Source organism: Trachypithecus francoisi, unplaced genomic scaffold, assembly GCF_009764315.1.
Source record: "Trachypithecus francoisi isolate TF-2019V2 unplaced genomic scaffold, Tfra_2.0 Lachesis_group0, whole genome shotgun sequence".
NCBI lineage: Eukaryota > Metazoa > Chordata > Mammalia > Primates > Cercopithecidae > Trachypithecus > Trachypithecus francoisi.
This window is the reverse complement of record NW_022681453.1, coordinates 195699368-195724176: the sequence shown is the minus strand read 5'-3', so window position 1 is coordinate 195724176 and position 24809 is coordinate 195699368. Positions and strand designations below refer to the sequence as shown.

Below are 24809 nucleotides of genomic sequence, written 5' to 3'. Positions count from 1 at the left end.
TAATCCCAGCACTTTGGGAGGCTGAGGCGGGCAGATCACCTAAGGTCAGGAGTTCAAGACCAGCCTGGCCAACATGGTGAAACCCCGTTTGTACTAAAAATACAAAATTAGCCGGGCGTGGTGGCGCATGCCTGTAATCCCAGCTACTGGGGAGGCTGAGGCAGGAGAATCGCTTGAACCTGGGAGACGCCAGTTGCTATGAGCTGAGATTGCGCCATTGCACTCCAGCCTGGGCAACGAGAGCGAAATTCCATCTCAAAAAAAAAAGAGAATTGGCCGGGCGCGGTGGCTCAAGCCTGTAATCCCAGCACTTTGGGAGGCCGAGACGGGCGGATCACGAGGTCAGGAGATCGAGACCATCCTGACTAACACGGTGAAACCCCGTCTCTACTAAAAATACAAAAAACTAGCCGGGCGAGGTGGTGGGCGCCTGTAGTCCCAGCTACTCGGGAGGCTGAGGCAGGAGAATGGCGTGAACCCGGGAGGCGGAGCTTGCAGTGAGCTGAGATCCGGCCACTGCACTCCAGCCTGGGCGACAGAGCGAGACTCCGTCTCAAAAAAAAAAAAAAAAAAAAAAAAAAAGAGAATTTCGGTGATAGCAGGGCATTAAGCCAAGTGCAGGGCCCTCTGAGCATGGCGCCCTGTACACCACACAGGTCACTGGCCCACGCAGCTGGCCCTGGGAGCCGCTATTCCATGACCCCCTTGCTGGTCCCCCAGCTCCTGGGAGAGGTCAGGTGCTGTCCTCTGGGAGAGGCGGGCTCAGGGCAGACCCTGTGGGAGTCAGGCCCTCAGGTCTCATCCAAACTGCTGACCATGCATCACAGTTCCCCACTTCTGTGTGAGGAGAATTGTTCCTGTCTGGTGAGTGTCACCAGGAGGGTGACTATGGATTTCCACAAGCCAGGATGGACGGGAACTTCCCCAGCGTGAGAAAGAGTCACCCAGGATAAACTTGGGGTTGTTGACTATGGCCTGCTCCTTGCTATGTCATCTGCTTCACCACAAACCACCAGAAGGTTCAGAGGCCAGGGGAAGAGAGGGGAGCCACTGGGCCAGGCCTGATGGTGGATGCCTGTCATCCCAGCACTTTAGGAGGCTGAAGCAGGAGGACCTGCTTGGACCCAGGAGCTGGAGACCAGCCTGGGCAGTACAATGAGACCCTGTCTCTACTAAAAAAAAAAAAAAAAGGCCAGGCGTGGTGGCTCACGCCTGTAATCCCAGCACTTTGGGAGGCCGAGACAGGCGGATTTCGAGGTCAGGAGTTGGAGACCATCCTGGCTAACACAGTGAAACCCCGTTTGTACTAAAAATACAAAATATTAGCTGGGCAAGGTGGCGGCGCCTGTAGTCCCAGCTACTCGGGAGGCTGAAGCAGGAGAATGGCGGGAACCCGGGAGGCGGAGCTTGCAGTGAGCTGAGATCCAGCCACTGGACTCCAGCCTGGGAGACAGAGCCAGACTCCATCTCAAAAAAAAAAAAAAAATTTAAAAATTAGCCAGACATAGTGGTGTGCGCCTGGAGTCCCCGCTACTCAGAAGGCTGAAGTGGGAAGATTGTCTGGGCCTGGGAGTTTGAGGCTGCAGCGAGCTCTGATCGCACCACTGCACTCCATGTATGTTTATTTATTTTGAGACAGGGTCTCACTCTGTTGCCCAGGCTGAAGTGCAGTGGCGCAATCTCGGCTCACTCCAACCTCCCCCTCCTGGGTTCAAGTGATTCTCCTGCCTCGGTCTTCTGAGTAGCAGGGATTACAGGCACCCACCACCTCACCCGCTCATTTTTTTGTATTTTTAGTAGATACGGGGTTTCGTCATGTTGGTCAGGCTAGTCTCAAACTCCTGACCTCAAATGATCCACCCGCCTCGGCCTCCCAAAGTGCTGGGCTTAAAGATGTGAGCCACCACGCCTGGCCATAAAATTTTTTAAGTGATATTTTTTGGCTACTATTAACAACAACAACAAAAAACAGGAACTAACAAGCATCGGTGAGGATGCGGAGACACTGGCACCCCGGGCATCGCTGGTGCAGAAGCAAATGGTGCAGCCACTGTGGAAACCAGTGTGGTGGGAGGCTCCTCAAAACCTTCCACAGATAATTACCAAACAATCTCGCAATCCCACTTCTGGGTATATACCCCAAACAACGGAAAGCAGAATCTCAACGCGGTGTTTGCACGCCCACACTCGCAGCAGCATTAGTCACACAAGCAAAAAGATGGAAGCAACTCAAGCTTCACGATGGACAGGCGGATGAACCGAATGGGACAGATGCACAAAATGGAATGTTATTCAGCCTTAAAAAGGAAGGGTATTCTGACACACGCCACAGCATGGATGAGCCTTGAGAACATTACGCGATGCGAAATAAGCCAGCTACAAAAAAGACAAATATTGTGTGATTCCACTTATATGAGTAATCAAATTCCTACAAACAGAAGAAAAAAGTGGTTGTCAGGGGCTAGGAGGAGAGGGAAACGAGGAGTTATGGTTCAATGGGTGTAACATGGCAGTTTTTTTGTTTTGGGGGGGTGGTTTTGAGACAGAGCCTCCCTCTGTTACCCAAGCTGGAGTGCAGTGGCACAATCTCAGCTCACTGATACCTCCGCCTCACAGATTCGAGCGATTCTCCTGCCTCAGCCTCCTGAGTAGCTGGGATTACAGGCCTGTGCCACACACCCAGCTAATTTTTGTATTTTGAGTAGAGACAGGGTTGCACCATATTGACCAGGCTGGTCTTGAACTCCAGACCTCAGATGATCCGCTCGCCTCAGCCTCCCAAAGTGCTGGGATGACAGGCATGAGCCACTGCGCCCGGCCTACCTTGCAGTTTTGCAACAGCAAGAGTTCTGGAGATGGATGGGGTGATGGTTGCACAACACTGTGAAAGAGCTTAATGCTACTGATCTGTCCACTTAGAAATGACTAAGATAGTACATTTTATATTATGTGTATTTTACCACAGTTAAAAATGTTTTAAATTTAATGGCTTTTGTTTTCTGTATATAAAAAAAAAATTATTAAAAATCGTGAGCCCTGACACAGTGACTCACGCCTGTAATCTCAGCACTTTAGGAGGCCGGTGGAGGACGATCACCTGAGACCAGGAGTTTGAGACCAGCCTGGGCAACACAGCAAGACCCTGCCCCTACAAAAAACAAAAAAATAAAAATTAGCTGGGCGTGGTAGTGTGCACCTGTAGTCCCAGCTACTAGGGAAGCTGACGTGGAAGGACGGCTGGAGCCCAGGAGGTCAAGGATGCAGCAAGCTGTAATTGCACCACTGCACTCCAGCCTGGGAAAATAAATAAAAATAAAAATAAAAGGGTCAGGCGCAGTAGCTCACGTCTGTAATCCCAACACTGGGAGGCCAAGGCAGGCAGATTCCTTGAGGCCAGGAGTTCGAGACCAGCCTGACCAACATGGTGAAACCCTGTCTGTACTAAAAATACAAAAATTAGCCAAGCATGGTGGCACATACCTGTAATCCCAGCTACTCAGAAGGATGAGGCACGAGAATTGCTTGAGCCAGGAGGCAAAGGTTGCAGTGAGCCGAGATCCCGCCACTGCATTCTAGCCTGGGCAACAGTGGGAACCTGTCTCAAAAAAATAGATAATATAACAATAAATAAATAAAAAATCTTGAATGTATAGAAAAATCCAAAGAGGACCGGGCGTGGTGGCTCACGCCTGCAATCCCAGCACTTTGGGAGGCCCGAGGTGGGCAGATCACCTGAGGTCGGGAGTTTGAGACCAGCCTGACCAACATGGAGAAACCCTGTCTCTACTAAAAATACAAAATTAGACAGGTGTGGTGGCGGCGCCTGTAATCCCAGCTACTCGGGAGGCTGAGGTAGGAGAATTGCTTGAACCCAAGAGGCGGAGGTTGCAGTGAGCTGAGATCGCGCCATTGCACTCCACCCTGGGCAACAAGAGCACAACGCCTTCTCAAAAAAAAAAAAAAGAAAAGAAAAGAAAAGAAAAATCCAAAGAGGCAAAGATGTAGTATCTCTCTTACATTATACATGAATACTCACAAGGAAATAAAAGTACTTATAACTCCACTACCCAGAGACAACCACTGCCAACGACATGACCTATTTCCTTCTGTATTTGGAACATACACATGTGCATACCTGTCTCTAGCCATCTATAATTTAGATCAATTCAACAGCTATAGTTATGTATACGACCTTTTCACTTAATGTATTATAAGTATTTCTAAAATCTCCTGTAATATGATTTTTAGTGGCTTCCTGGTATTTGATCATATAGATATAATGTTCAACTAATCTTCTATTTCTGAACATTTAGGTCGTTTAAAGTTTTTCAGTGGTTTTTTTTGTTTTGTTTTTTTTTGAGACGGAGTCTCGCTCTGTCGCCCGGGCTGGAGTGCAGTGGCCGGATCTTGGCTCACTGCAAGCTCCGCCTCCCGGGCTCCCGCCATTCTCCTGCCTCAGCCTCCCGAGTAGCTGGGACTACAGGCGCCGCCACCTCACCTGGCTAGTGTTTTTGTATTTTTTTTTTAGTAGAGACGGGGTTTCACCGTGTTCGCCAGGATGGTCTCGATCTCCTGACCTCGTGATCCGCCCGTCTCAGCCTCCCAAAGTGCTGGGATTACAGGCTTGAGCCACCGTGCCCAGCCAGTTTTTCAGTGTTTTAAACAACACTGTGATGTGCATCCTTATGTATGCACTGTTATCCATATTTCTCGAACTCCTGACCTCAAGTGATCTGCCCTCCTCAGCCTCCAAAAGTGCTGGGGTTACAGGTGTGAGCCACCGCATCTGGCCTGTTATCCGCATTTCTGCACAGGTGTGAGCCACCGCGTCCCGCTCCGTTATCCGCATTTCTGCACAGGTGTGACCCACTGCGTCCGGCCTGTTATCCGCATTTCTGCACAGGTGTGACCCACCACGTCCGGCCTGTTATCCGCATTTCTGCACAGGTGTGACCCACCGCGTCCCGCCCCGTTATCCGCATTTCTGTGTTTCGGATCATTTCCTTAGGGTGATTTCCCACACGTCATTTCACCGAGTCAAAGACTGAGTGTCTTGAGGGCAGAGGCACGTACGGATCGGGCCCTCCTGACGACAGGGCTGCGTCTGGCCCAGTGCTCTATGCTCTGTCCCCTCAAGGCTCCTAAGGCCCCAGACTTTCTCTCCTTTGACTTTGGCTAGATTTCACTCCCGTAAGTGCTGGTGAACTAAAAGTTCTGGAATTTAAGCAAAATGGGGTCCCTGTGCCCATATGGGCTAAATTTGTAGGCTCAAATGAAATCCCTTTTTTTTTTTTTTTTTGAGATGGAGTTTCACCCTTGTCACCCAGGCTGGAGTGCGATGGTGTGATCTTGGCTGACTACAACCTCCACCTCCCGTGTTCAAGCGATTCTCCTGTCTCAGCCTCCGGATTACAGGTGCCCACCACTACATCCAGCTAATTTTTGTATTTTTAGTAGAGATGGGGTTTCACCATGTTGGCCAGGTTGGTCTCGAACTCCAGATCTCAAGTAATCCACCCGCCTTGGCCTCCCAAAGGGCTGGGATTACAGGCTTGAGCCACCTCGCCCAGCCCTCAAATGAAATCTTAAGGCCAGGTATGGCAGCTGATGCCTATAATCCCAGCACCGTGGGAGGCCGAGGCAGGTGGATCACTTGAGCCCGGGAGTTCAAGACCAGCCTAGGCAACATGGTGAAATCTTGTCTTTACAAAAAATACAAAAATTCGCTGGGCATGATGGCATGTGCCTGTAGTACCACCTACTTAGGAGGCTGAGGTGGGAGGATCACCGAGCCTAAGAGGCTGAGGCTGCAGTAAGCTGTGATTGCACCACTGTACTCCAGCCTAGGGGACAGAGAGAGACCCTGTTGAAAGGAAGAAAGAGAGAGAGACAGAGAGAGGGAGGGAGGGAGACAAAGAGAGAGGGAGGGAGGGAGAGAGAGAAAGGGAGGGAGGGAAGGAGACAGAGAGAAAGAAAGAAAAGAAAGAGAGAGAAAGAAATTTTACCAAAAAACTCAGACTCTCTGTTGCAGGAAGAGGCTTAGAGATTGCCTCCTCCAGCTCTTTCATTTTATGAAGCAGAGAAATGAGGGCCACACATGGGATTGGCTATTCCCATTTCTTGATGGACAGACTGAGCTGGAACTGGCTTGGTCCATCACCCCAGGGAGTAATGGCTGACTTCACAGCCCACAGCAGCACATTCTCTGCTTCACTGGACCAAGCCGCAGGTTCCAGGACAGCTGCGGGGTCAGATGGGGCCATCTTTGGATTCAGCCTGAGTGTTAGCTGTCTCATGCCCACATCCTGGCACTCGGAGGAGCCAGTAAAACTCTGTCCAGGGCAGTGGCTGAGACCCCGTCTCTTACAGTAAACTCAGAAAACCAGGCCCTAACTTTGGGGACTTGGGGGGAAGGGTGGGAGGGGTGCGGGGGATAAAAGATTACAAACAGAGTGCAGTGTGTACTGCTCAGGTGATGGGTGCACCCACATCTCACAAATCACCACTAAAGAACTCACTCATGTGACTGAATACCGCCTGTACCCCAATAACCTGTGGAAACATTAAAAAGAAAAGGGAAACCGGGTCCCAGTCTCCCAGCCAGTGGGGCGGTGGGCGGTGGGCGGCGGGTGGTCTGCGCTTGGTCCCAGAGAGGTCAACGAGACCCAGACTTGCATGTGAAAGAAGCAGAGTGGTGGGAGGGGCCCCGGAGAAACCTCTGCTGTGTGGCAGGCAGCCCCGCTGCGGGGCTCACTCAGTCCTCAGAACCCTCCTGGGAGGCAGGCATTAGCCCCCTTCCGCAGAGGAGCCTCAGAAAAGACGGAGAACTTGACCAAGGGTCAAACTGAGCCCCCCTACCCCGGCTGACCACCCAGGGGCTGCGGTGTTCCCGTTCCGCAACACAATAGCTCTGCAACGCACATAAGCAGGCATTAAACCAGAGATGCACCATCACTCCCACGTCTGGAAGCCGATCTCATCGCACAGCAAGAGACAAGGAGGGTGTTCTCTCAGGTGTGTGGAGAGGTAGCAGGGTGGGCCTTTCTCACTCCAAGGCTCTGGGACTCTTGGAGCTCTGGTAGGAGCAGGGGAGACCAACCTCAGGGGCGGCATCCCGGGACCCTGATAATGACTACAAGAAAGAGGCAGTACCTCTTGGGGAGGAACATGCTGGGGCTCAGAGACACGGGTGCCATTCCAGGCTGAGCCGGGCTGGCCGTGTGAGCCCGGGTGAGTCCCTTAACCTCTGAACTTACTACTTCCCACGCAAAAGGGGAAAACTTCCCTCATCCACCTCCAGCCGTCACCTTCTCTCTGTAGCAAAACTGTCCCAAAGTGTTGTCTACGCTTCTTTTTTCCGATTCTTTATTTAAATTTTTACTTATTAGGCTGAGCGCAGTGGCTCACATCTGTGATCCCAGCACTTTGGGAGGCTGAGGTGGGCAGATCACCTGAGGTCAGGAGTTCAAGACCAGCCTGGCCAACACGGTGAAACCCCGTCTCGACTAAAATACAAAAATTCTCTGGCTGTGGTGGTGGGCACCTGTAATCCCAGCTACTCAGGAGGCTGAGGCAGGAGAATCACTTGAACCTGGGAAGTGGAGGTTGCAGTGAGCCGAGATCACGCCACTGCACTCCAGCCTGGGCCACAGAGCAAGACTCTGTCTCAAAAATAATAAATAAATAAATCTTCACTTATAAATTACTCCCTAAATAAAAATAACACATATTATATACATACATATACCCATCTCAGCCTCCCAAACTGCTGAGATTATAGGTGTGAGCCATCGTGCTTTGCTATAACATGGTTTTTTTTTAATGTTTTATTTTTTAAATGTTTTTATAACTTTTATTTATTTATTTTTTGAGATGAAGTCTCACTCTGTCACCCAGGCTGGAGTGCAGTGGCACCATCTCAGCTCACTGCAACCTCCACCTCCTGGGTTAAAGCGATTCTCTGGCCTCAACCTCCTGAGTAGCTGGGATTGCAGGCATGCGCCACCGTGCCTGGTTACTTTTTCTATTTTTAGTAGAGACGGGATTTCTCCATGTTGGCCAGGCTGGTCTCGAATCCCTGACCTCAGGTGATCCACCCGCCTTGGCCTCCCAAAGTGCTGGGATTACAGGCATGAGCCACCGCACCTGGCCAAAATTTTTTTTTTTTTTGAGACGGAGTCTCGCTCTGTCGCCCAGGCTGGAGTCCAGTGGCTGGATCTCAGCTCACTGCAAGCTCCGCCTCCCGGGTTCACACCATTCCCCTGCCTCAGCCTCCCAAGTAGCTGGGACTACAGGCGCCCGCCATCTCGCCCAGCTAGTTTTTTGTATTTTTTAGTAGCTACGGGGTTTCACCGTGTTAGCCAGGATGGTTTCGATCTCCTGACCTCGTGATCCGCCCATCTCGGCCTCCCAAAGTGCTGGGATTACAGGCTTGAGCCACCGCACCCAGCCAAAATTTTTTTATACCTTTTAGATTCGAGACCCACCACCAGGTTGACTCCTCCGGGCCGACTGTGCAGACCCCCCCACGCCCCCCACTTTCCATTAACTGATATGTTCTATGTTATCAAGAACATTAAAACTAACCAATGCATCTGCCATTGAGCTTAAGAAATAGACAAATGCCGAGGCATGGGAAGCCCCAGTCACCCTTCCCTCCCCTCAACCCGAGAGGAGTCCCATTCCAAACCCAGCCTTCATCATTCCCTTCCTTTTCATTAGACTGTTATGTATGTACATATCCTTACGCTTTATACTAATGGTATCACATTATATGTATTCTACTACTTTTAAACATTTAGGGATTAAATTCTGTCCCTCAAAAAAGATATGTTGGAGTCTTACCCCTAATACTTCAAGACGTGGCCCTGTTTGCAGACACCGTCTTTACAGAGGTGCTCGAGTTGAGACACAGTCATAAGAGTGGACCCTCATTCAATACGACTGGTGTCCTTATAAAAAGGAGAACACAGGACAGAGGCAGACCCGCCAGCAGGGAGAACACCATGTGAAGCCTGGAGTCAGGCTGCCACACACCAAGAAACTGCCAGAAACCGGAGAGAGGCAGAGAACAGGTCCTCCTCCAGCGCCTTCCCAGGGAACGCGGCCCTGTCGGCAGCCTGACCTCCTCGCGTCTAGAACCACGAGACAACACGCTTCTGCCGTTAAGCTACCCAGTGTGTGGTACTTTCTTACAGCAACCCTAAGAAATAAAGACATCGTTCCATGTAATATTCTTGAAATGTATCTGTTAATGAGTGAAGCTGAGGCTTATTCATTTTCTCTGCCATGTTCTATTATGTGATATCCCACAATGTATCCATTTTACTTTGAAAAGTTACGTGGTTTCAAAAGTTGTACCGTTTAAAAAGTTACACGGTTTGAAAAGTTACACGGGGCCGGGCGCGGTGGCTCAAGCCTGTAATCCCAGCACTTTGGGAGGCCGAGACGGGCGGATCACGATGTCAGGAGATCGAGACCATCCTGGCTAACACGGTGAAACCCCGTCTCTACTAAAAAATACAAAAAATTAGCCAGGCGAGGTGGCGGGCGCCTGTAGTCCCAGCTACTCGGGAGGCTGAGGCAGGAGAATGGCGGGAACCCGGGAGGCGGAGCTTGCAGTGAGCTGAGATCCGGCCACTGCACTCCAGCCTGGGCAACAGAGCGAGACTCCGTCTCAAAAAAAAAAAAAAAAAAGAAAAGTTACACGGTTGAAAAGTTACACGGTTTGAAAAGTTACACGGTTTGCCAAGTTACACGGTTTTTGCTTACGGGTTTTGTGGTTGTCAGTTGCTGCCCCGAACCTCCAGGCAAACTGTGCCCTAGGAGTGGAGCGGCCACTTGGGGCAAAGAGGGCAAAGGCAGGTCTTAACTGTTCATCCCAGATCAGAGCAGTAACAACTCAGCAAGATAAGTCTAATTGCTCCTCAGCGGAGTGGAACTTACACTCTTGCCAGGGGGCAGTGGGAGTTCCCTGTGTCCCACATTCTTGTTCACACCGGAAACTGCAGTCTTTCTGTTGTTGTCGTTGAGACAGGGTCTCACTCTGTCGCCAGGCTGGAGTGCGGTGGTGCGATCTCGGCTCACTGCAACCTCCACCTCCCAGGTTCAAGCAATTCTCCTGCCTCAGCCTGCCAAGTAGCTGGGACTACAGGCTCCCACCACCATGCCCAGCTAAGTTTTGTGTTTTTATTAGAGACGAGGTTTCACCGTGTTGGCCAGGATGGTCTCAATCTCTTGACCTCATGATCCGCCCGCCTCGGCCTCCAGAAGTGCTGGGATTACAGGCGTGAGCCACCGCGCCCCGCCCTGCCGCATTTTTTGTTTTAATTTATTATTTTTAAAAAATGTTTTTGAGACAGGATCTCACTCTGCCACCCAGGCTGGATTGTGGTGGCATGATCTTGGCTCACTGTGGCCTCGTCCTCCCAGGCTCAAGTGATCCTCCCACCTCAGCCTCCCAAGTAGCTGGGACCACAGGCATGTGCCAGCATGCGTAACTAATTTTTGTGTGTTTTTTTTTTTTTTTTTTTTTTTTTTTTTTGAGACGGAGTCTTGCTCTGCCACCCAGGCTGGAGTGCAGTGGCGGATCTCAGCTCACTGCAAGCTCCGCCTCCCAGGTTTATGCCATTCTCCTGCCTCAGCCTCCCGAGTAGCTGGGACTACAGGCGCCCGCCTCGTCGCCGGCTAGTTTTTTGTATTTTTAAGTAGAGACAGGGTTTCACCGTATTAGCCAGGATGGTCTCGATCTCCTGACCTCGTGATCCGCCCGTCTCGGCCTCCCAAAGTGCTGGGATGACAGGCTTGAGCCACCGCGCCCGGCCAATTTTTGTGTTTTTTATAGAGATGAGTTATCACTGTGTTGCCCAGGGTGGTCTCAAACTCCTGGACTCAAGAGATCTTCCTGCCTCAGCCTCCCAAAGTGCTGGGATTACAGGCATGAGCCAACACACCTAGCCAGAGGAATTGCCATCCTTTTTATTTTTGCCAATCCGATGGTTGTAGAATGGTATTTCCTAGTGGCTTTGTTTCGCATTTTCTTGATTTCTAATAAAGTTAAGCATCTTTTATATGTTGATTGACAAGGTATATTTCCTGTTTTGCAAAACACCTGGTTGGGTTTTCCTGGTCTTTTTTCTATTTATTTCTAGGAGTTCTTTATGACTCTGGACTCTGATCCTGCATTGGTCTTTCTAAAGCTTTATTCATTCATTATGTCCTCTGATGAACACAGCTTTTCTTTTTTCTTTTCCCTTTTAAAAGTAGTAAAATTTATTCGTCTTTTTTCTTAACAATTAGTGCTTTCAAGAAATTCTTTGTGCCCCCGAGGTCACAGAGATATTATCCTATACTCCCTTCGTAAGGGTTGATACTCTGCCTGTCAAGTCGTTCATGGACCTGGCATTGATTCTGAAGCCTGCCGTGTAGTTAGATCTAAACTGGGAAAGGAACAATTGCCTGCTTTTCTCACAGGGGCGTTTTGAAGCTCAGACAAGAAAAGGCGTGTGAAAGTGTCCAGAACTGTAAAACAACGTACAAGGGAGAGTGTCTGCCGTGCTGATTTGCTGGAGGGTGACAAAGCCGTTTAAGAGAGGGCTGCTTTGGCCTTTGATTTGCTCATCAATTGGTAGCGTCACAGGCTGCCAGGAGGCCAGGCAGAAACCCAACCTCCATTCTGCCTGCTGAGGCTGGAGAGCACAGCCAAAAACACCAGCTGAAGCATATGGCCTTTGCAGGAAAGTAAGTTCCAGCAGCACTGCTGGGGCTGGCCCCAGTTCACCCACACGGTTCCCTCCATCTGCCACCTGACATTAGCAAATGAGGCTGCAAATACAGCCCTGAGTCATAGAGAAAAGATGAAATTACACTCAGGAAACCCTGCTCACCTAAGTATATGAGTAACAGGAGGCAGAAAGACATCCATTAAAAGTGGCTAAAAACAAGCCAGGTGTTCCGAGGCAGCCTGCCACACACCCCCACACGACATGCAGGCAGGCTCCACCCCAGTTCCTACTGCACCCGGAGGGGCGACGCGCACCCATTCTATGAGCCACACAGGGCCCCAGCAACTGGCCCAGACAAGGCTGCAGAGCCCACGCAGGGTGAAACCCCCATTAGCGAGCTGGAAGTTTCCATGACGGGGCTGCGGGGAAGGAAGCCGACGCGTGGGGAGTCTGCTGAGCTGCCGGAGGAAGCTGACAAAATCAAACGCACCCTTCGGCCTGCACAAGGCGATATTGTTGGTGCTCCTTGAAGCACATCCTGGCCAGGAGACAGAGCTTCGGCCAGCCCCCGGGCCGGGTGCCTGCTACCCAGACCTGTGATTCCAGCCGAAAGTCACTGAGCTCCGGGACGTCCACACTGGGAAGGGAGAGCCCCGAGGGAAGAATCCAAAAGGGCCTGAGGAAACATTCGGGGGTGACAGATTGTTTGGCATCTTTTTGTTTGGTTTTCTTTTAAGCGATGGGGGGGGGGTTCTCACTGTGTTGTTGAGGCAGGTCTCGAACTCCTGGCCTCAAGCAGTCCTCCTGCCTCAGCCCCCAAGTAGCTGGAATTACAGATGTAAGCCGTGGCCCCCAGCTCAGGTTCAGCATGCTGATTGTAGCGGCGGCTTCACGCGTGTACATATGTCAGAACTTACCAAATTGTACGTTTCCATATGTAATTTAGACAATTAGATCTCAATAAGGCTGTTAAAAAATTACAGAGCGGTGTGATGGCGACTTTTAGGAAATACGCATGTTGACAGTGAGAGGAACGACTAGAAGGAGATCCCCAGAGGTTAACAGTGCTTAGTTCTGGGCTGTTGGATTACAGAGGATTTTACTTTTCCTCTTTGTGTTTTTCTGTACTTTAAAAAATGTCTGGCCGGGCGCAGTGGCTCAAGCCTGTAATCCCAGCACTTTGGGAGGCCGAGACGGGCGGATCACGAGGTCAGGAGATCGAGACCATCCTGGCTAACACGGTGAAACCCCGTCTCTACTAAAAAATACAAAAAACTAGCTGGGCGAGGTGGCGGGCGCCTGTAGTCCCAGCTACTCGGGAGGCTGAGACAGGAGAATGGCGTGAACCCGGGAGGCGGAGCTTGCAGTGAGCTGAGATCCGGCCATTGCACTCCAGCCCGGGCGACAGAGCAAGACTCCATCTAAAAAAAAAAAAAAAAAATCTGAAATATATGTGTTTTACTTTTTTTTTTTTTTTAAGATGGAATCTTGCTCTGTCACCCAGGCTGGAGTGCAGTGGCACGATCTCGGTTCATTGCAACCTCTGCCTCCCGGATTCAAGCAATTCTCCTGCCTCAGTCTCTCAAGTAGCTGGGATTACAGGTGTGCACCATCACACCCAGCTAATTTTTTTATTTTTAGTAGAGACAGGGTCTTGCCATGTTAGCCAGGCTGGTCTCGAACTCCTGACCTCAGGAGTTTGCCTCCCAAAGTGCTGGGATTACAGGTGTGAGCCACCGCGTCCAGCCGGGTTTTACTTTTATAAATCAGAAAAAAAAAAGTGTCTATTTCAAAATAAGAGCAACCTTTAAGTTGCAGGGGTCTTCTGAAGGTCGGCAGTCGTGGAGCTCACGGGGCACATGCTGGGCTTAGCACAGTGGAGCTGTGCTCAGGGGAAGGGCTTTAGAGCTGCGTCAAACTGCCCGGGCCAAACCTCAGCTCTGCCGCCCGTCTCCTCGGCGGCCTTGGCTAGTTACTCGAGTGCTTGGTGCCAATTTTAATCCCGAATTATATTTCGGAGACAATTGTCAAAGCCTCTGCAGGTGGCTGAGAGATTCAATGAGCCAATACAGGTGGCTCTTAGCGTTCGCACAGCACAGGCTGGGTGAATTAGTTACTATTCCCTCCTATTAGAAAGAATAGAAGTGGGCCAGGCGCCGTGGTTCACACCTGTAATCCCAGCACTTTGGGAGGCCGAGGCGGGTGAATCACCTGAGGTCAGGAGTTCGAGACCAGCCTGGCCAATATGGTGAAACCCCGTCTCTACCAAAAATACAAAAATTAGCCGGGCGTGGTGGCAGGTGCCTGTAATCCCAGCTACTCTGGCGGCTAACACTGGAGAATCACTTGAACCCAGGAGGCAGGGGTTGCAGTGAGCCAAGATCGCACCACTGCACTCCAGCCTGGTTGACAGAGCAAGGTTCTGTCTCAAAAAAAGAATAGAATTGACTTAAGAAACTCTTTGCTTTCCCCCCCGCCCCGCCCCCGAGTTAAAAAAAAGATAATTGAATAATCTCCAGAACAGGATGCCAGTTTCTGGAACTCGAGAGTTTTGAGGTTTCTCTTAACGAATATCGGAACTCTTTATCTCGCAACCAACTGTAAGCAGTATCTGTGGCCTCCTCCAGCCCCCACCGACGCGGGTTCCCTCCCAGGCCTCCTCTCCTTCCTGACCCTCTGCTGTGAATTCTGAGTCCACTTCTTCTGAGGCTGCTTTGCTGGGGCAGAGACAAGACCCTACTCTTTCCTTCTCTCATTTGTTCCTTTTCTGCTGTCTGCCAGAAGGAACTGCCCATGCCCAAATCAGTCTTTAGCTTGGCCTCCCTTTCAGGGGTCTGGATGCCATCCTTAACTGCCTTATTCTGGTGGCCTGAGCAGCTTACCTGGGCCTCAGTTTCTTTTCTCTTTCTTTCTTTCTTTCTTTTTTTTTTTCTTTTTCTTTCTTTCTGACAGGATTTTACTCCATCGCCCAGGCTGGAGTACAGTGGTGCAATCACGGCTCACGGTAGCCTCGACTTCCAGAGCTCAGGTGAGTCTCCCACCTCAGCCTCCTGAGTAGCTGGGACTCCAGGCATGCACTCTCATGCCCGGCTAATTTTTGTATTTTTGGTAGAGATGGGATTTCTCCGTGTTGTCCAGGCTGGTCTCAAACTCCTGGGCTCAAGTGATCCAACCACCTTGACTTCCCAACGTGCTAAGATTACAGGCAGGATCATACCAGATGGGGCAGGAGTAACCAACCCCACTAGACAGATGGGGAAAATGAGGCCGGGCGCAGTGGCTCACGATCCCAGCACTTTGAGAGGCTAAGGCAGGTGAATAGCTTGAAGCCAAGAGTTTGAGACCAGCCTGGCCAACATGGCAAAACCCCATCTCTACTAAAACATAAAATTAGCTGGGCATGGTCATGGACGCCTGTAATCCCAGCTACTTGGGAGGCTGAGGCACGAGAATTGCTTGAGCCAGGGAGGCGGAGCTTGCAGTGAGCCGAGATCACGCCACTGCACCTCCAGCCTGGATGACAGAGCGAGACTTAGCCTCAAAACAAACACACACAAAAAAAGAAATGCACCTTTGTTTGTTAGTTTTATTTGAACCAATGTTTACATCTCTGGCCACCACAGGCTCATATGAAACTTCATGCTATTAAATTTTATGGGTGACATGGCCGGGCGCGGTGGCTCACGCCTGTAATCCCAGCACTTTGGGAGGCTGAGGTGGGCAGATCACGAGGTCAAGAGATGGAGACCATCCTGGCCAACACGGTGAAACCCTGTCTCTACTAAAAACACAAAAATTAGCCGGGCGAGGTGGCGGCGCCTGTAGTCCCAGCTATTCGGGAGGCTGAGGCAGGAGAATGGCGTGAACCCGGGAGGCGGAGCTTGCAGTGAGCCGAGATCACACCACAGCACTCCAGCCTGGGTGACAGAGCGAGACTCCACCTTAAAAAAAAAAAAAAAAACCTTTATGATTAGCAATAGAACAAAGGCAGAGAGACAGGACAGAACAGTGAGTCATTCCAAAGGTGAAAACCACACCCTGTGTGTTCTAAAAGAGGCCCCGGGACAAACACCTGCTAGGAAGGTCGTGCATTTGCTGCAGTGTGTGTGTGTGGTTGTGGTGAGGACTGTGTCTGTCTGAGCGGGTGTGTGTGGTTGTGGAGCTTATAGCTTTCCTTTGACTCACATCCTTCTTACCTATCACCAGCTTCCATGTTAGAGGCCTGCAACAGGAGACCAGTTCCAGGCCAACCTGTGCTTAAAAGAACCTCAGCCTGTGAACAAATGTTACTCCTCCTCCACACTTGAGGTTCCTGTGGCAGCCCAGCCTGCCAGGCCTCTGCAGACATGAGTTGACCTGGTTCTCCTTCTTGCCATCCCTCACCTGCCAATTCCCAATCAGTCTCGCTATCTGCCCTGCCACAGGCCTGTGCCAGTCTGATGCAACCGTTTCTGGTCCGAGGGTACGCCCCTGCCTGGCACAGCTCAGCAGCGGAGAAGAGGACTGAACCGTTAGCCCAGGGCTCCATGGCACCCTGGCTCAGTGGTCCTGGAAGACTCCTTTTTCCAGGTCTACCAGCCATGGAAGATCAGTCATCACCATTGATCAGCGTCTCCACTCCCTCGCTGAGTGACTTTGTGCAACTCCCCTCACCTCTCTGGGCCTGTTTCTGTCTCTGTAAGATGAGACAGTAAGACCTGCACTCAGAGGACTGTTGTGAGCATTGGATGGAAAACAGCATTTCCCCAACTCAAGGCATTCCATTTCCCGTCACAATTCTTCCCACACCTGCACGCCACCTGTGTGGCTTTTCACTTGGTGTTTGTCACCAAACCAGCTTTAAATCATCTCACTTTATAAACAAGTACTTCACTGAAGAGCCCAGAGCATCCATGATAGATCCAACACACAGCCTTTCTTGTTCCTTTTAGTGGATCCATTCGAAAAGCTCCAGTCTCCTGGCTGGGCACGGTGGCTCACGCCTGTAATCCCAGCACTTTGGGAGGCTGAGGCGGGCGGATCACAAGGTCAGGAGTTCGAGACCATCCTGGCCAACATGGCGAAACCCCGTCTCTACTAAAAATACAAAAATTAGCCAGGCGTGGTGGTGGGCGCCTGTAGTTGCAGCTACTCAGGAGGCTGAGGCAGGAGAATGGCTTGAACCCAGGAGGCGGAGGTTGCAGTGAGCTGAGATTGCACCACCGTACTCCAGCGTGGGCGACAGAGTGAGACACCACCAAAAACTAAGCAAAACAAAAATCTCCTGTCTCCAGGGCTGGGCACAATGGCTTACGCCTGTAATTCCAGCACTTTGGGAGGCCAACGTGGAAGGATTGCTTGAGGCCAGGAGTTCAAGACCTGTCTGGGCAACATGACGAAACCCCCCTCTCTATAAAAAAATGAAGATTAAACAAATCACCTGGGCATGGTGGTGCACCTGTAGTCCTAGTTGCTCTGGAGGCTGAGACAGGAGGATAGCTTGAGCCTGGGAGGTCAAGGCTGCAGTGAGCCACCGTCTCTCCTTCACATTCCATCCTGGGAGTAAGCCCTACATCTCTAAAATCATCATAATAATAAAATAAATAAATAAATAAACTGTCTCCAAATCCTTCCATGCTTGTCCAGGCCTCTTTTGAGTTAGCTCTATTTTTTCCTAACACTCATTAAATAAATGCTTAACTGTGAAAACAGAAAGTCCCCTGGGCGGGGGTTGTGGGGGGCTGCCAGGCCGTGGCCAGAGGCTCTTATGCACTGGAGACCGGCATAGTGGAGGGGCAGCCCTGCACCTGCTCCTGTCCAAGGTAGGTGCGCGGTGACTGCAGGCCGTGGGAAACGTCCATCCTAGGGGAGTCACCAGCCACCTGGGAAGCCAGGATCAGGGCCCTCCACCCCCAGAGTCCGGGAGACAAAAGGAGGGACACCAAGGACAAAGAACCCGAAGGCCCAAGGCAAAGTGGCATCAGCTCACCCAGGAGTCCCACCTTCATGCCACTGTCACAGCACTCACCTGCTGCCCGCCAGCGCCTGAGACCAGAGTGCTGGGGAGGCTGGCTCCAGGCGAAGGAGGTGAGGGCAGATTCGTTTCTTACTGCAGCTGTAGCCTCTAGAGCTGGGTGGGCAGGCAGGGCCTGGCTCCATGAGCTCAGAGCTGACCCTCTACAAAGATTCCAGGACATGGGGGCTGGAGATGTCTCTCTTCAAAAACAGATTAATCCAGAGGAGGATGGGGCCTATAATACCTTGTACTCTGTGTCTTCAGCATAGAAAGCCCTTCCCACTCCCTGCTCAGTATCTCCCAGCCCTCCTAGGAGGCAGGCGCGGCAACTCCAGGACAGTCACCCTGATTCACAGATGAGGAAACCGGGGTTTCAAGACTGAGACATGACTGCCCAGCACAGAACGGGGTGGGGGCCAGCGAGGGGGTTTTAGGAGCACCTCTCGTGCACTGCCGCAGCCTCATAGCTTACCCCACTTCATCCCTGGGACATCTTGTGAGCTGCGGACCACCGGCCAGGTGAACAAGGTGAAGAACCCTACCCAAGATGTAGCTGATTTGAATCTGTTAAGAATTAAGGCCGGGTGCAGTGGCTCACACCTGTAATCCCAGCACTGCGGGAGGCCGAGGCGGACGGGTCACCTGAGGTCAGGAGTTCGAGTCCAGCCTGGCCAACATAGAGAACCCCTTCTCTACTAAAATACAAGAAATTAACCGGACGTGGAGGCAGGCACCTGTAATTCCAGCTTCTCAGGAGGCTGAGGCAGGAGAATCACTTGAACCCGGGAGGTGGAGGTTGCAGTGAGCCGAGATCGTGCCACTGCGCTCCAGCCTGGGCAACAAAGGGAGACTCTGTCTCAAAAAAATAAAATAAATAAAAAAATTACGGCAGCCCCAACTTCCAGCTAAGTCATATTCCAAGATATGATCCAAACACATTTTCCCACTGCAACAGTGTTATTTTATTTAGATGTTGGGGCTTGTCCATCAAGGGCCAGTTAACCCGCAACACACCAGGATTTCTGAACAAGCGTAATGAACATCTGACAAATATTATTACAACACCAATGGTCAAAATAGAAAAGCAAGAGCATTTGATAAGAAATTCCTTTTTTTTTTTTTTTTTTTTTTGAGACAGAGTCTTGCTCTGTCGCCAGGCTGGAGTGCAGTGGTGCGATCTCGGCTCAAGTGATTCTCCTGCCTCAGCCTCTCCAGTAGCTGGGACTATAAGCACCTGCCACCACACCCGGCTAATTTTTGTAATTTTAGCAGAGATGGGGTTTCACCATGTTGACCACGCTGGTCTCGAGCTCCTGGCCTTAACTCGTCTGCCCGCCTTGGTCTCCCAAAGTGCTGAGATTACAGGTGTGAGCCACTGCACCCAGCCAACTTTTTATTTAATATCTTGAATACCTGTCTGAAAATCTGAGACCAGATGGAAGAACAGACAGAATTTCCTGTGCTCTCCTGTTCCGGAATTTAAAGAAGAAAACAGAGGGGAGGCATCGCCCAGTTGGGACCAGGCTGGGGGAAAAAAGAATTTGGTGACAAAATAGGGAAGCTGTGAAAGAAAAAAGCAGGTCACTGGCAACTAGCTCAGTAGCTGGAAATCCCCTTGGTCCTTGGGAGAGACGATGAGCTCCATCTGGCTGCTTCCAACTCCGATGCAGAGAGAGCTGGTTCCCACCCCGCATCGGTCCCCGTGTCCTTCTCCTCGCTGAGCCTCACCTCCTCCGCCTGCCACAGAGGTGAACATCACCTCCTTCTCCTCGCTGAGCCTCACCTCCTCCCACTGCCACAGACGCATCACCTCCTTCTCCTCGCTGAGCCTCACCTCCTCCGCCTGCCACAGGGGCATCACCTCCTTCTCCTCGCTGAGCCTCACCTCCTTCGCCTGCCACAGAGGTGAACATCACCTCCTTCTCCTCGCTGAGCCTCACCTCCTCCCACTGCCACAGACGCATCACCTCCTTCTCCTCGCTGAGCCTCACCTCCTCCCCCTGCCACAGACGCATCACCTCCTTCTCCCCGCTGAGCCTCACCTCCTCCCCCTGCCACAGACGCATCACCTCCTTCTCCCCGCTGAGCCTCACCTCCTCCCCCTGCCACAGACGCATCACCTCCTTCTCCCCGCTGAGCCTCACCTCCTCCCCCTGCCACAGACACATCACCTCCTTCTCCTCGCTGAGCCTCACCTCCTCCGCCTGCCACAGAGGTGAACATCACCTCCTTCTCCTCGCTGAGCCTCACCTCCTCCCACTGCCACAGACGCATCACCTCCTTCTCCTCGCTGAGCCTCACCTCCTCCGCCTGCCACAGACGCATCACCTCCTTCTCCCCGCTGAGCCTCACCTCCTCCCCCTGCCACAGACGCATCACCTCCTTCTCCCCGCTGAGCCTCACCTCCTCCCCCTGCCACAGAGGTGAACATCACCTCCTTCTCCTCGCTGAGCCTCACCTCCTCCGCCTGCCACAGAGGTGAACATCACCTCCTTCCCCTCGCTGAGCCGCACCTCCTCCCCCTGCTACAGAGGCATCACCTCCTTCTCCCCGCTGAGCCTCACCTCCTCCCCCTGCTACAGAGGCATCACCTCCTTCTCCCCACTGAGCCTCACCTCCTCTGCCTGCCACAGAGGCATCACCTCCTTCTCCCCGCTGAGCCTCACCTCCTCCCACTGCCACAGACGCATCACCTCCTTCTCCCCGCTGAGCCTCACCTCCTCTGCCTGCCACAGACGCATCACCTCCTTCTCCTCGCTGAGCCTCACCTCCTCCCCCTGCTACAGAGGCATCACCTCCTTCTCCTCGCTGAGCCTCACCTTCTCCCACTGCCACAGACGCATCACCTCCTTCTCCCCGCTGAGCCTCACCTCCTCCCCCTGCTACAGAGGCATCACCTCCTTCTCCCCGCTGAGCCTCACCTCCTCCCCCTGCCACAGACACATCACCTCCTTCTCCTCACTGAGCCTCACCTCCGCCTGCCACAGAGGCGAGCATCCTGCCTCCTGCCCAGGGACGTGGTGGGGAATGAATGTCACCTAAGTAACAACTCACAAGCACAGTGTCTGGCTTTGGGGCGTAGGGACGGGGCCCAGGTAATCAATACATGCCACCTCCTGCATGGACGGCTTCCCCCTTCCCTGATGAAGGCCTCCAGGACACAGGGCCCGCTCTGTTCCTGGTCACGAGGCTGCAGCTGAAGGGCGGAGGAGGCCTCTCAGATTCAAAGCAGGGCAGAGATGAGAGGCGTCTTTCTAATTTGAGATCAGAGTCTGACAGCCGGGCAGGCGGCCGCTTCCTCCCCTCCGTGGAGCTGCCAAGAGAGGGTTGTATGGAGGGCGTGACTGGCAAGGCCCGCAGCTTGATGGGCAGCCCCCCCACCATGCCCGTGCAGCTCTGCGTAAATCCTGAGTCCTGAATATCCTCGTGTAACTCAGATCTGGAAAGAGTCCTAGATCTTCTGGTTCCACGCTGTCATTTCACAGATAAGGAAACAGGCCCAGAGAGGAAAAGGCTTTCCGTAGTCACTTGGCGAGGCAGGGAAGCTGGGCTGAGAATGCAGGTGCCCTGCCACCCAGACCCACGGCCGGGATCCCCGACGGGAAAACGCTCGCTCTGTCACCATGAGCATTTGATGAATTTGCCTCTAGTCTTTTAAAAATACATATGTATAATTTTATTTTAAATTTTTAAATTTTTTTTTTTTGAAACAGGGTCTCACTGTGTCAGCCAGGCTGGAGTGCAGCGGTATGATCTCGGCTCACTGCAACCTCCGCCTCCTGGGCTCAAGCAATCCTCCCGCCTCAGCCTCGCAAGTAGCTGTGACTACTCCTGGCAGGCATGTGCCACCGTACTCTAATGATACGACTTTTTGTAGAGATGGGGACTTGCTCACAACAAAGCCCAGGTTGCTGTAAAATTACTGAGCTCCAGTGATCCTCCCACCTCAGCCTCCCAAAGAGCTGGGATTGCAGGCATGAGCTGCTGCACCTAGCCTACATGTAATTTTATTTTATTTTATTATTTTATTTTTTCATTTTATTTTTGAGACAGGGTTTCGCTCTGTTCAGCTTGGAGTGCAGTGGCGAAATTAAAGCTCACTGCAGCCTCTGCTTCCTGGGCTCCAGTGATCCTCCCACCTCAGCCTCCTGAATAGCTGGGATTAAAGGTGTGCATCACCGTGCCTGGCTAGTTTTTGTCTGTTTTTTTTGTAGAGGTAGGGTGAGCCACTATGTTGCCCAGGCAGGTCTCAAACTCCTGGGCTCAAGTAATCCTTTCACCTCGGCTTCCCAAAGTGCTGGGATCACAGGTGTGAGCCATTGTGCCTGGCTATAATTTTAAATTAATACCTAATTATACTATGCATGAATACATTCTCTTTAAAAATTTATTTCCTTGCCTCCTGAATACGGTGTGGCTACTCAGTGTTTGTTGAATGTGTGAACAGGTGAATTCTTATTTCTATCACCCCGTTCAGGCCCCAATCTTATGACCAGCTCCTCCTGGATGACAGCACCTCTCAACGCCCCCTCCCGCAACTCTCCTTCCCCAACCCCTTCTACCAGAGCCACTGGATCAGGGCACCAGGCGCAAGGAGGCCGACGAGGCTGCTTGAGGACCCCCCTAATTCCTGCCCCACTCTTGGTTGGGGCTAGCTTTGGGGCACTCTTTGGATTTTTTTTTTTTTCCAGACAGAGTCTCACTCTGTCACCCAGGCTGGAGTGCAGTAGCGCAATTTTGGCTCAACCTCTGCCTCCTGGGTTCAGGTGATTCTCCTGCCTCAGCCTCCTAAGTAGCTGGGACTACAGGCACGTGCCATCATGCCCAGCTAATTTTTGTATTTTTAGAAGAGACAGGGTTTCACCATGTTGGCCAGGCTGGTCTCGAACTCCTGACCTCAAGTGATCCGCCCACCTCTGCCTCCCAAAGTGCTGAGATTACAGGCGTGAGCCACCGCGCCCGGCCCCTTTGGACTTTTCTATCCCAGCCCCAAGCTTGGGATGAGTCTGGGGCACCCAGATACCGTCCCATGAACCCACACCATGCTCAACCGCCTGCACACAAGCAGGTGTTCCTCTTACTCCGTGGCTCCCCTCATGTTTGCTTCCTCTCTCCGGGTACTGGGACGTGGAAAGACCTTAAACGCCCGGGAGATCCCAGGGAATAATTCAATCCTAGAAAATGAAGCACAAAACCTGGACTCCTGGGAGGACCTGAGGGCCTGGAGATGGAGGCTTGGCAGGCCCAGCACTGCTGAAGCCAAAGGAATGAGTGACTTCTCCAAGAGCAGGCTGAGTCCTGCTGAACCTCACTGGTCCCCTAGTAGCAGGAGCTTGAGGACCAAGACAGGACCTGGAACCTCATTGGTCACATAGTAGCAGGAGCTTGAGGACCAAGGATGGGACCTGAACGATTCATGGTAGAGGTGATGGGAAGAGCAGCCACGAGTCAGGAGGGTCAGAAGTGTGTCTGATCCCTCGGCAGGGCACGGTGGCTCACGCCTGTAATCCCAGCACTTTGGGAGGCCAAGGCAGGCAGATCACCTGAGGTCAGGAGTTCAAGACAGCCTATCTCTACTAAAAATACAAAAATTAGCCAGGTGTGGTGGTGGGTGCCTAAAGTCCCAGCTACTCAGGAGGCTGAGGCAGGAGAATCGCTTGAACCCGGGAGGCGGAGGCTGCAGTGAGCGGAGATCGCACCATTGCACTCCAGCCTGGGTGACAGAACAAGACTCTGTCTCAAAAATAGCAATAACAACAACAACAAAAGAACTATGTCTGATTCCTGAGGCCAAGAGTAAAAGAGGTTTCGGGCCGGGCGCGGTGGCTCAAGCCTGTAATCCCAGCACTTTGGGAGGCCGAGACGGGCGGATCACGAGGTCAGGAGATCGAGACCATCCTGGCTAACACGGTGAAACCCCATCTCTACTAAAAATACAAAAACTAGCCGGGCGAAGTGGCGGGCGCCTGTAGTCCCAGCTACTCGGGAGGCTGAGGCAGGAGAATGGCGTGAACCCGGGAGGCGGAGCTTGCAGTGAGCTGAGATCCGGCCACTGCACTCCAGTCCGGGCGACAGAGCGAGACTCCGCCTCAAAAAAAAAAAAAAAAAAAAAAAAAAAAGAGGTTTCAAGAAAGAGGGTGTGGCCAACAGTGCCAGGTGCAGCTGATATAAAGGAAAAGTGGTCTTCTTTTTTCCTTGACGTGGCTGTGCACAAACCCTCCCCGGGACCAAGCTCAGGGCTGGGCCACGACCGGGGGCCCTCAGGCTAGATCTGGTGCCGAGGAGACCTGCTGCTGAGGCTGGACGAGTGAGCCTGGAAGGGCGTGGACCCTCCACCCAACCCCAGGGACAAGTGCCCCAGACCCCACTGAGCAGAAACAGGGTGGGACGGAAACCAAACAAACAGCTCCTTTAAAGCCACCTGAAATCCATGTTTTCGGAATGTTTGGTTTTTGGCTTCTCTTTCCTGCAGCAGGATATTTAAAGAAAACAAATCTTTAAAGGCTTCTACTCCAAAGCAAAGAGCGCTGTGTGTGCCTACTTCTGGTCTCTGCTTCAGGAACAAACTCCCTTTACTCTCTGGCCTGGATTGTACCCAAGGCAGCCAGAGCCTCCTGACCAAGCTGGGCCAGCAGCCCAGGCCCTCGCCAAAGGCTCAGAGTGAGCTGAGCACCACCAGGCCTTGAGGCCTTCCAGAGGCTTCCACTCCAGGGCACGCTGAGGCCAGGGGCTGTGGGTGGCTAACAGACTATGCTGCCAGCTGGGAGCAGAGGGGGCCCCATCTCTGCACCAAACCCAAGTCTGGCCAGCTCCTTCCCCTGGGGATAGATACTTGGTGGGGAAGAGAAGGAGCTGGGAAGGTCATCCAAGAAAGGCGGGCCGCGCCGTCCGCCTGGGAGTCAGAATGAGGTGGCCCATCCTCAGCCTTGACCATTTCCCAGTGCTCTATTTTATTTAATTTTTTATTTTATTATATAGAGACAGGGACTCAATAGATTGCCCAGGCTACTCTCAAACTCCTGGACTCACATGATCCACTTGCCTCAGCCTCCCAAAGTGCTGGGATTACAGGCATGAGCCACCACACCCGA

The 24809-nt window shown here is 52.1% G+C and overlaps 1 long non-coding RNA gene across 2 annotated transcripts; it reads right to left on the bottom strand.

Annotated features, from left to right (window-relative positions):
- Window positions 1–15627: 15627 nt before the first annotated feature.
- Window positions 15628–19540, bottom strand: LOC117084481. Of its 2 annotated transcripts, XR_004437472.1 has the most exons (4): window positions 19132–19540; window positions 17731–18282; window positions 17143–17279; window positions 15628–15664 (listed from the first exon to the last, which is right to left on the bottom strand). It is a non-coding gene; the product is annotated as an uncharacterized LOC117084481 (long non-coding RNA). The 2 variants fall into 2 exon arrangements; XR_004437471.1 differs by lacking the exon at window positions 19132–19540 and having other exon boundaries at window positions 17731–18406.
- Between the last annotated feature and the right edge of the window lie 5269 nt (window positions 19541–24809).